We start from the raw sequence: 13112 nt of genomic DNA on the forward strand, positions 1-13112 counted from the left end.
GGTTACTTAGATGTAGAAGCTAGAGGGAAGAGGGGCAAGAGGGGTGCCGTACACTGACGGGGGGATTTTAGGAATGGTGAGATCAGTGGGTCTTGAGATGCAGCAGGGAAGAAAACTCTTGAGTCTGCAGTCACCACAGGAGATGAAGCACAATGACGGTGGCAATCATCGGCCAGGCTGAGAGAGATGGGGGAAGGGTATACAAGACAGACAGATAAAAAGGAGAGAGGACAAGAAGGAGGAAGGACAAGGGGGAGATCAAAGAGAAAAAAGGAAGATGTTCATCAGATACTGCTCAGAACTCATCTCTCCCCTGCTATATTCATAACTATCCAAGACTAACAGGTGACACCCCATAGACAGCACATACCCTCTTTAATCATTCACTCCCAGGTTTTAATCATTTGGAGTGATGTGAGAAAAAAGGCGTTTGCTGTATGGGTCTCAGTTTTTATTCAAATTTAATTTTGCATGTTCAGGGGCGTTCTATATTTCACAAGTTGTACTTATTGTTTAAGAAGTTAGCATTTTAAACAGTGATGCTGAATCTGCTGACTCATTATTAGCTCTGTCGAGAGGCTAATAAACAAGGCTCTGCCTGAAATCAATTTGCCCCCAATAAAGAGCTAGTTTATTATAATGGGAGTGACGAGCCAACCGGAACGGCACTGTCATATCTAATCCGTGCAAAGAAAGGAGGTAAGGAGAAATGATCATGAGTGGATATGCAGATAACTGCACACTCAGACACAGCCCACAGGAGAAACCCCCACATACACAATAGCTTTTCTCCAAGGCCCCTAGGTTTGTGTCGTCAGGTGTTTAACACACACAATGGGTCACAGTTGTAAGAAGCACACATTAATAAATATATATAAATATTAGAGAGACATTTTCACACACTGAAACATGCCAGGCACATGTGTGAGTGTGCACTCACAGCTTGGATGTGAAAGCCCTTCACTATCTTGATGGGAGGGAGACCCCAGAATAGCAACTTATGTAACATGGTTTCATGTCAGTGTTAGAATTGCGATCCACAGTCCATCATTGCATTGCCTCCCCAGGCGTACTATTTCTTGGTTATTCTTTAATTGTTCATAACACAGAGAAATAACCATGATTAAAACACTCTAAAAACTAGAATGGGCACTCGGTAGAGCGCATACCTTCGTATATCACAAGATTGGGCATTGAATTATGAACATTTTGGCATTAGTTGCATGCCAATTGGATAAAAATTGAAAAAAGAAGATTTTGACCTTTCCTTGACCTTGACCTTTGACCCGATCAATCCCAAAATCTAATCAAATGGTCCCCGGATAATAACCAATCATCCCACCAAATTTCATGCGATTCGGTTTAAAACTTTTTTTGTTATGTGAATAACACGCATACACATAAATAAATAAATACACGGCGACCAAAACATAACCTTCCGCATTTTCAATGCGAAGGTAATTATGTTGGGATGAAGTGAGTATAAGTGAAATCCTCTTTTAACTATATTGAACATTTCAAGACAAGAATGAGAAAATATTTAAGAGTCGGGTGGAGATTGTAAGAGAAGTCCAGTGTGTGTGTGTGTGTGTGTGTGTGTGTGTGTGTGTGTGTGTGTGTGTGTGTGTGTGTGTGTGTGTGTGTGTGTGTGTGTGTGTGTGTGTGTGTGTGTGTGTGTGTGTGTGTGCGTGGGTGGTCAAAGCTGTCCAGTGTGTGCTGTTCCCGTGTGTCTAGGAGAGCCTCTAATGAACACTGAAGCCTTGTCAGGAGACACAAATCACAGGGCTGGCTCCAGCTCCCATAATTCAATTTTACTGGGCAAAATGACACTGCTGATTCAAGGTGACTTTCCTCATCCCTTTTGGCTCATTGGATGACTTCTGTACGAGCACACTCTTTTTCACATGGATTAGTTATTGTTTAATACCTCCATTGACAAATGCTGACAAACCTGCTCGTAGCATATCAGAGTTCACTGGTGTCACTAAACTGATGCTATTTATCCTTTCAGCATCAGGTCATGTTAGCTACCACACATCATGTGTACTGAAAATGAGCAGACACACATACACACAATGGCAAAAGAGGATCCGGGTAGTCAGAGAATCAATGGGGTGTATGGTGAGGCCCGCTTCACTGGTGGTGAAGCTCAGAGGACACCCGAGCGCACAGCCTCACCTCACTGCAGCTGACGAGAGCGACGGGAGCACCCACAATCAAACTGGGTGAGCACCATTGCTGCCAAACAAACCAGTCTCTGGTTTAGTCTATGACGTCTCTAAGCCACTCCATTTCTCTTGCATCTTCTTCATGTGTTGCTTCCCATGCAGGCTTTCCTCTTCAGCTTCCACACATGCATGCATGGTTGTCAGCAAATGTAAATGTTTCTATTTAAAACCCTATGCACACTTTTAAAACCCGAACCAGTTGTAAATCCTGCCTTCATATGTACACATATGCATCATCGTTACCTCATTACTTACTTACTGACCTCATATTTATATTCTCTTTTGTATATTATATAGAATAATATTCGATTGTATTTGATTTGATTGACTGAATAAAATACACAAACAAATATTCAATTCACACTGTAAGAGCCAAATGCATGATTTCATTTGTTATAATAATTTAGTTTTAAAAGATTAAAAAAGGTAATATAAATATAAAAATTTTTATTATGATTTGAAAGAAGTTTAACATATATATATATATATTTTATATTTGAAAGCTAATAAATAATTTGTCTGTAAGCTTCCAATCAGATGACGTCACGTCATATAACAGCTGTTGTTGGACTGTCGTCGGTTTAAGTTCAGAGTTGTTGGTTGTTATAGTTTTTTTTTTTTGTGACCGTGACCGTATACTTTATGTTTTTTCATTTTGTTTCATACTACTAAAACTACTTGTGTCTTCAAATTAATATTAATGAAGAAAATCTCAAAAGTGTGGTACAGAAGAACCAGAACTAGACAGAGTGCCACTACACACACCATCATTCCTTTGCTTCATGGCAAGCACACAAATACACTTATATATTTCTACTGATAACAAAACAACATCAGGACATAAGGCATACACTGTCCTGCAGGGCGAAGCTGAGGTGATGTAGTGGGTTGCTGTGACCCGTGTGAAGGTGGCTGAAAATAGGCCTTGCTCTAGCAACACCGCCGTCTGCATGATGGATAGCAGCACCGCTTTCCTTAAACCTCTTTAGATTACTAAAAAAGCATGGGATCAAGTATCACTTGGCTCCTAATGCATGAATGAACATGAAGACAAATGAAGAGATTAGAGTTGCACAGAAGTTTTGGACATGCATCCAACTCAGGGAAAGCAATTTGGGAGAAGTAAAAGGCTTGACGTTAATATCCAGAGTATGTGTGTTTGGCCAGCTCAGCCCATTTCAACTCACTCTTTCATTGCTTATCATGAACTCAGTAGCCAAACAAATCTCACTCATAAAGCTGTTGATGAAAAAAAATAACATTGATATAATAACAGGGGTATTGAACACCCTCAGTTAGAAGAACTTAAACCGCAAGGAAGTAATTATCAGCATAGTTAGAACTTCCTACAAGCAATACGCTTCGTCAAAAGGATGGATTTCATTGTTGTTGTCAATCTCAAGTCCAGCAGTCATCAAACAGATTGGTGTGGGCAAGCGGGTTGTAAAAAATCAATGCTGGTCCTAGAATTTCAGGTTGCTTGACCCGTGAATGCTGGAGGAGACAAATACTTTATATGTTTCATGAGAACTTGATGGAAAATCAATAAAGCCTTTTCAGCTGAGTGCAGTCCTGGAGTCCAGACTTTGATCCTTACACAATAAAACAAAAGGTCTGACGCAAATAATAAGAGCAGCTTCTCTCTCTCTCTCTCTCTCTGTCTCTCTGCAATACACATTTGTAATATGGTTGAGTCTGAAAATGCTTTTCGAAGAGACAATGTTCTGCCTTATGTCTATTTTAAATGGAACAATCCCTTGCCCTTTATTAACCACAAATACTTTCCATCTCAGTCAGGTTTGAATAGTCAGTGTCCTGCCTTTCAATGACATGCGCAAGCACAGTGGCTTGGCGGCCGGTTTGTTCTATTAGCATCAGAAAGAGCAGCTCCAATCTCTTAAATGGGCCGCATGTAATCCCATCAAAACGGGAACCTGTGACCTCATCTGGAAGGCGGAGGCACAAGCAGCCCGGGACGTATTCCGTTAGGAGATTTCATCAAGCACTGATGTTATTACTGACTGAGGTGGGGCAGGGAGAGAATGAGAGAGAGCTGGGGGGGATATGAGTCGTATAGAATAAAAGGAGGCAGAGCATAGGAACGTCAAAAGAGAGGACAAAATGAGTTGCTTCTGCAAATGGAGAAGAGAATAACGTTATTTTAAAACTCTTTCAAAGCCTTTCACCTCTGTTCAACAGTTAAAGCTCCACCAGCGGGACAAAAACCTCCAAAGCAAAGCGGATCGCACGTCATGCCAATGTTACATCATTCAGATTCATAAAACAGGAGCTAGCATTGGTAATATTGACTTTAGCCAGTTCTATGCACATCCTAGAAAAAGTGAATTCCCCTCTGTTTGTATTAACATTGTCAATATTCAAATTTAGATGGGACTTATGATGAAGGACACATACTCTGGATACCAGTGGCGGGCCGTGGGCCTGGGGCCTGGGGGGCCTGAGGTGAGGTCCACACAGTCCAATTATTAATAATCCTATTACTATCATTATGATGTGCATGCTTTAGACTGACCTGCTCTGCTCATCGTCGCCGCGTAGTATTAGTATTAGTAGATCGAAAAAAAAAAAAAAAAAACCCCCGTTTTTTTCTATATCTCTCTTTGTTCATTTATTAAACTAACAGCCGCCTGATGTTGATCGTGTCATCACAACACATGTCATTTCTCTCTCTCTCTCTCCCCCCGCTGCAGAGAATGCCGCATCGGGACGGAGAAAAGAAAGAAGAAAAAGTCTAAAAAGTTAGTTTGTTCACTAAACAGGGCATTAAACCCAAGCAGATTTTCAAGTATATATGACCAAATCGACATCTTCTCCTCCTTCCGCCATTTCTGAAAAAAAACAGCTTTGTAATTAATAAATTTATATCATAGTCAGTTTCCTAGTTTTTTTTTGGTTTCTACCTGCCCATAGGACCCTGCCCATATATCAATAATCCAATCAAAAGCAAAAAACGCGCCGCCCTGCTAGCTGGCCCTGTGTCCTCCCGGGGGCCTCGCCGAGAGGCCCCTAGAGAGCCAAAAGCTGATTGAGATTGGTTGACAACGTTATTTTCTTTCACTTCACAGCTACCAGCGCCCGCTGAGATTGAAGGAAGGGCAGCCCACCCTAGCCCCCTGCATGCACAACACGCATTGATGGATGGCTGATTTAACAAGATTAAAAACCCCAAAGAACTATCCCAAATTTCAGCGCAACGCAAAAAGCAAATCGCAACCTAAACGAATAAATTAAGAAACTAAATAATTGAAATAATTAAATATATTGAATACATATTAAAAAATAAATATATATATTATTCTGATGTATAAAGCAGAGAAGGCCTTGCTGGCCCTGACGGCCCGCCACTGCTGGATACTGTATATTGTATCCATTGAAATCATAACATTGTAAGACCGCACAGACAGAACATATGAACACATTTTGGTGTGAATAAAAATCCTGTCTCCCCCCTGAATATTTACAGAGAGGCTGGTGTCTATTTGATCTTCTTGGAAAACATATGGTCTCGCTGCCTTGCCAGACCTCACTGCTGACAGAATACAGGGCCTACAGATACAAAACACAATGTGCCACCACCACAGTCTGGAGCAGACCTCACTCTTGCAATGATGCAATAGATTAGGCAAGGGATGCAAGATGCGGCACATTTATTGCCGATATTTTATAATTAGATGTTGTCCGTAATTTTGCCTGCAAATCCCAGATTCCAGCAGACTTGTGGATGAGAAGAAGGCTCTTCAATGCAATGTTAACTATCTTTTTTTAATTCATCTTGCAAATAATCAGTTAATTCCCTATGTGCCTGCGCAACATGTGCAGACAGGAATCTTTTTCTGAAGCTCTCATGGAACAGCGTACTTTTCACTTTACTGTGAAACAATACAATATAAAATGTCCTCCTTTTTAAATAGGCTTTGTGCTGCATAAACTTAAGGAAAACTAACAACATGTCAGGTCAGTGGATGCTTGAGATGGAGATGGTTTTGAATGCAGATGAGCGGCATTCGAAATTACAATTATTCTGGTTTACAGCGGCAGAAAAAAACTTGAAATCAATGAGGAGTGAGCCAAAGGAATGGATTCAGCAACCTGAAATCACTTATAACACGTTTTCATTGGGTCGTATTCCGTGTTAACACAGCAGTCTTCAGATTGCAAACAAAGCACTTGGCCACAGAATTCCAGTTCAACGACTGTGTGCCTGTCAATCGCTCACTGCCTCTTGAGGTCCAATTCACGCATGATTCAGTTGCCTGCTCCGGCATCCTCTCCTCTTTTTGGCGGCAGTGCAGAGTGCTTTAATTGCCCCAGGGCAGGTGGCTGGGTTGCACTACATGGACAGTCCGCAGCCAACAACCCGAAACTCAGCCAAGGATTTCACTATACATCCATGTCCATAAAAAAATTAACTCTGAGGTTCAGTCAGTGGTCATCAACAAAATAACCACTTAACGGTTACAGTTCAAGTAAGCAAATTCATACACTGAATTAATTAAATTATACAATATAAAAGGGATAGCCAAACTGAAACATGTATTAGTAATATAAGGCAATTAGTGTGCCTGTTTTCACTTAATAATACCAATTGTTCTATTTGCTGGAAGAATATAGACTGAGTTTAGTGCATCTTCATAAAAACAAAATGCCTGGAAACCATCTGAACTTTTAACAAATGATACACATGCTTGTGAATAAATAATGAGCTATATTGAGGTACTATTGGAAATACATGAACAACATGACCTGTTAAATTATTTATTGAAAATACGTATTTTCTAACTCGAAGTTGTTACACAGTCAGCATCTTTCAAGAAAAAAAGTAGAGATTAGGCTACTTACCGTCATTTATGGCGAGAAGAGTAAACTGGGCTGATAGTTGCCCATTGCATCAGACTCCACTTTCGCTTTATGGGAGAAAAGAAATCTTGTGGTTTTTTTGCTTTACTGTAGAATCGGATCAGAGGTAATTGCCAGCGCATTGACAGTGAGTTTTTGTTCTTTTTCTTTTTTCGATGCAGTCCTGCGTCGCTGCAGTACTCCAGGAAATGAGAGAGCGAAAGAGAGAGTCGGTGGTGGGTGGGAGGGAGGGAGCAAGAGAGAGAGGGATGGAGAGAGGGCCAGTATAATCAATGCTTGTATTTCATTGAGTGATGCGGGTAATTCAATCTGATGGAACAATCTAGTTAGGTGGCTGAATGACGTGAACGCTGCAACGCATGACAGAGAAGACACGTCGACATGTAAACAGGCTACAGCCGGTGAGTCGGTGTTTCACCACGAGGGAATCCGCACTAAATGTAAACATGTGAACGAGTATCAGTGCAAGAGAATGCTTTGACCTGGTTTTGCGCCTGGGGGCAAAAGTTGTCTGCCGCGTCGTCGGAGAGTCTGTCACGGCTTCTCGTGCGAGTTTGTCTGAGATCATAATTCTGTGAACGCAGTGATTTGACTTTTTAGCTTTATGTTTGTGCAAGTCAGTGCGTTTAGTCATCTGTTTTCGTAAAAGTAGAGTTGTCTGAGGTGAGGTCTCAGGCAGCCTGGATATGCTGAGTCAACTCCGAGCCGCACGTTGCGTTCCAACGACTGCCTCTGTCCGTGGCGCTGACTGACACCTGAACGCATCCGTGTTCCAGCGCGCCACGTTCAGGTGTGGGCGCTGAACCTTCCGAAATGTAGCTTCAGCCAATAAGCCTAATATCCCATAATGATCTAACTGGCCAGTAAATAAGAACATTACGTGTATTAGAGTTGTATATTAGCCTTGACCAATATATACTAGCCACAAATATGCCAGTTTGTCTAGTATACAACTAAAACATTGGAACTTGAGTTGAAGTATCCCTCCATACCTGCTCTATATGAACTCCCTATTGGATTCCAGGTTATATTTAGTAAATACTTACACAAAGAGAGAGCAATGTAAGGCTGAAATTGAGATTATGGATCATAAATGAAAAAGCTTACCATAAATAGAAACACAATCACATGACTTGAGCCGATATGAACCCCAACCCATTAAGGACAAGATAGAATGATATACAGAATCTGTAAAAATCAAATATCAAACCCCTATTGACCTCACCCTATCCACTGGTGAATGTGTTGGTATAATGACTCAACCTGTGCAATATGCAGTGCTAGTACACCACCTCTTCTGAATTCATGAAATTGTCACGGGGTGAGGCTCAGGTGCAGAGAAACAGAACCGGACTCAATGTGAATAACAAAACATTTTTTATAGAGGCAAAAGGTTTCAAAAAGCAAACAAGTCCAAAAGGGGGCAGGCAGAGAATCAGAGGTCAGGGCAGGCAGGCAGGGTCAGAACAGGAAGGTCAGGAATACACACAGTAACACTTGAGAAAGCTTGGCACAAAAACCACAAGGAGAACAGAACTACAGACAACAATCCAGCAGGAGAAAAGAGAAAGACTGGCACAATAGATAGGGGGGAAACACAGGTGTACGGCATGAGACACTAACGAGACGAGAGTGAGGGCAGGTGAAGGGAATGAAACAATCAAGGAGACAGGAGTGGCTGAGGGCAGGTGAAGGGAATGAAACAATCAAGGAGACAGGAGTGGCTGAGGGCAGGTGAAGGGAATGAAACAATCAAGGAGACAGGAGTGGCTGAGGGCAGGTGAAGGGAATGAAACAATCAAGGAGACAGGAGTGGCTGAGGGCAGGTGAAGGGAATGAAACAATCAAGGAGACAGGAGTGGCTGAGGGCAGGTGAAGGAAATGAAACAATCAAGGAGACAGGAGTGGCTGAGGGCAGGTGAAGGGAATGAAACAATCAAGGAGACAGGAGTGGCCGAGGGCAGGTGAAGGGAATGAAACAATCAAGGAGACAGAGGAGTGGCTGAGGGCAGGTGAAGGGAATGAAACAATCAAAGAGACAGGAGTGGCTGAGGGCAGGTGAAGGGAATGAAACAATCAAGACAGAGGAGACATAGAGGAGACACAGCACACAGGAGACACAGGAGAAACAGAACAGGGTGTTACAGAAATTCATAACTAATTTGAGACAATAAAAGCAGCATAAGTTCTGTTTACAGCTTGTGATCCGCATTTAGAGTTCAGGTACTATATTTGTATTTAATTCACACGTCACTGAGTTTAATTTGTATACGTGCCTGTACAGTAAGTAAAGCCTTGAATTTGTGATGCCGTTTTAGCACAACAAAACACTTAAATTAATTTGATACCCAAAAATAAAGACCACAATGAGAATAATGCTATTAAGGAACACCACACAACGATTATACAATCCTGTTACGATTATTGCATAACCTAACGCAGGCTCCCAGAGATAAGGAGGCTTTTTAGATCATGTGTGAGACACTGACTGCCAGTGAGCCGGCTATGTCAAATCCTAACGCCTCTGAAACCTGCGAGTGGTTCCTGGAGAAAGTAAGGGAGGGAAAAGAAAGATGACGGTCTGATGCAAGCACAGGGACATTCATCCTTTTGGTATTCACATCATCAAAGCCTGCAAGGTAAACCAGCGCCACCAGTGAGACTTGGTCTGCTGCAGAAATGACTACCAGAAAGCTCTTTGATATATTACACTCTGTCCATCTGATTCCTTTCATGCATTTAGAAACAAATTGATCTCAGTCGCTGAATGATATCATGCTTAACATGTAGGGCATGCAGTAAATAGTGCAGCCTGGTTGTGCACTTGCTTACTGAGTTTTAACACCAATACATAACTCTGACACTGGTTGTGAATCATATTTTCTGCAAAGGATACTGAATAGGATTGTAAATGACGCACGCAGTGTGCGCGAAGAAACACATAACAGAAAAGCGTGCACACACACACACACACACACGTAAACAAAGGAAAGGCATCTATCTTTATCCTCTGGATTTGATGATTCCCAGAAGCAGTGACCTCGGGGCTGTAGGCCACTCTTTGCTTTTCATTCAGAGTTTGGAGACAAACCGCCCCCAAGAGCCTTGAGACTCCATTTACTACTGGAGAGCTGAGGAGCACTTAGCTTAATGTACGGGACAGGAGCATGACCCTCAGGCACACACACACACACACACACACACACACACACACACACACACACACACAGTCCACTGCCCATGCCAATGCTTTCTTTCTCTTTTTTTCTAAAACTTGTACTCTTCTCTCATAAATTTGCACACAAGCATAAGAGATGCTCATGACTTTCATATATATATATATATATATATATATATATATCAGAGGATAGAAGTCAAGTTAATGAATCCCCATGTCACAGTTAATGTATCGCTTGATATTGGTAGGAGATAATATGAAAGTGGCCATGTTGGAGTGGCATAAACCGCTGCTGAACGAGCAACTCAGACCACTCGATGCCCTGCTATGTATCCCTCTCATCCTACATGTATGAACTATATGTGAAATGTACACTATGTATAAGAACATATACACTACCGTTCAAAAGTTTGGGGTCATCCAGACAATTTCGTGTCTTCCATGAAAACTCACTTTTATTTATCAAATGAATTGAAAATTGAATAGAAAATATAGTCAAGACATTGACAAGGTTAGAAATAATGATTAATATTTGAAGTATTAATTTTTTTCGACAAACTTCAAGCTCAAAGGAAGGCCAGTTGTATAGCTTATATCACCAGCATAACTGTTTTCAGCTGTGCTAACATAATTGCACGGGTTTTCTAATCAGACATTAGTCTTCTAAGGCGATTAGCAAACACAATGTACCATTAGAACACTGGAGTGATCGTTGATGGAAATGGGCCTCTATACACCTATGGAGATATTTCATTAGAAACCAGACGTTTCCACCTAGAATAGTCATTTACCACATTAACAATGTATAGTGTGTATTTTTGATTAATGTTATCTTTATTGAAAAAACAGTTCTTTTCTTTGAAAAATAAAGACATTTCTAAGTGACCCCAAACTTTTGAACGGTAGTGTAAGATGGCATCTCTTACAGCATTTTGCTTTTTTCACATAGATTTCTCCTTTTTCCTATTGCCTCGAGCTCTAAAATGGATTTCGTACCTGCAGCGCCAGCCTTTTTGAAGAAGTGACTAGAGAGGTGGAGGTAGACAGGAACAACTGTCTGCTGCTTATCGTCAACCAGATTATAAGAAACGGATGCGGACACTGATGGTAATTGTTTTTGCCTTGGCGAGATAGAGGCTCAGACTAACTGATTTAGTCTCTATCTTTCCTCTAAGCCTCCGCTGCTCATCTACACTCATATGGTTGATCACTTTAGCCGGGGTCAGCTTTTACTATATTTTATAGATATGTTATGTAATAAATACATTCATAATAAATCCTTGTCGTCTCTCACCTTGTGGTTAATATTCTCTTATCTCAGTGCGAACAACACGGCCATGATGTGTTGACGAGTGATAGCTAATTCTGTACCCAGGCATTCTGGAAGCTAAACAAAAAGACACTGGTGTCTCTGATGGAGAGATGTGATGGATGAGAGTGGCCCATGGGGGAAGTCCTAGTCCATCAAAATGTAATGAAAACTAATTTAAAAACAGCAGGCAGCTATGAATAACTCGCCGATGAGTTCTGGCAGCTTTTTGTTCAGTGAGAGGTCATCATTGTCACACATGCGAGAAAAATGGGTTGATAACATTACGATTGATGATAGCACATTAGTTGTTGTCTTCACGAGTTATGGCTGTCTGTAAATACGTCTGACTGAAAATCGATCAGGGACAGAAACAATTTTACAACGAGTTTGCCATCTAGTTTTACCACGAGATGAAAAAGATGAAATGACACATACACAACAACACGACAGGGTACAATATGTTGCATTGTGTTAAAATCAAAATGCAGTGTAGCAAATGTAAAAGTAATATTAATAATAATAATAACTAGAATGGGCACTCGGTAGAGCACATACCTTCGCATATCACAAGATTGGGCATTGAATTATGAACATTTTGGCATTATTTGCATGCCAATTGGATATAAATTGACCGCGCTATGGTAAAAAGAAGATGTTGACCTTTTCATGACCTTGACCATGACCTTTGACCTGATCGATCCCAAAATCTAATCAAATGGTCCCCGGATAATAACCAATCATCCCACCAAATTTCATGCGATTCGGTTTAATACTTTTATACTTATGCGAATAACACACATACAAATAAATAAATAAATAAATACACGGCGATCAAAACATTACCTTCCGCATTTTCAATGCGAAGGTAATAATGGATTTTATTTGTAAGGCACTTTTTATCCAGGAATCTCAGAGTGCCACAGAGCCAGTACATGGTTAAAACTAACTATAATAAAAATGTAATTAAAAAAAGGAATATTTGACGTCATAAAACTCAACTCAAAGTTATTAACGCCTTCCTGAATAAAAAGGTTTTTAAGCCAGTCTTAAAAGAGTCCAGTGTCTGTGGTGCCTTTAGATGGTCAGGGAGACTGTTCCATATAAGCGGGGCGCTGCTGAGCAAAAGGCTCAGCGCCCATGGTGTTGGTGTTTGGGACCCGAAGGAGCGAGCTGTTTGTAGATCTGAGGGTGCGGGTGGAGGTTTGGGGAGTAATGCGTTCTTGTAGGTAGTGGGGTGCATGTCCATTTCTGCATTTATGGGTGAGTAGTAGGACTGTGTCGTCAATCCGGAATGAAACAGGGAGCCAGTGGAGTGAGAAGAGAATTGGTGTTATGTGCTCATATTTCCGGACTCTCATCAGGATCCTGGCCGTACTGTAAAGGTTCTGTAAAAGTCAACTTGTATAAGCACAGAGCATTATTTCCCAATTTGTGTTCTGTCTACGATTGCAAGGTCCTGAACAGTCCCTGAGCTAAAATACGAGGGGGAGGAAAGTCAAATGGATTGTGATTATTG

Source organism: Pseudoliparis swirei, chromosome 7 (genome assembly GCF_029220125.1).
Source record: "Pseudoliparis swirei isolate HS2019 ecotype Mariana Trench chromosome 7, NWPU_hadal_v1, whole genome shotgun sequence".
Taxonomy (NCBI): Eukaryota; Metazoa; Chordata; class Actinopteri; order Perciformes; family Liparidae; genus Pseudoliparis; species Pseudoliparis swirei.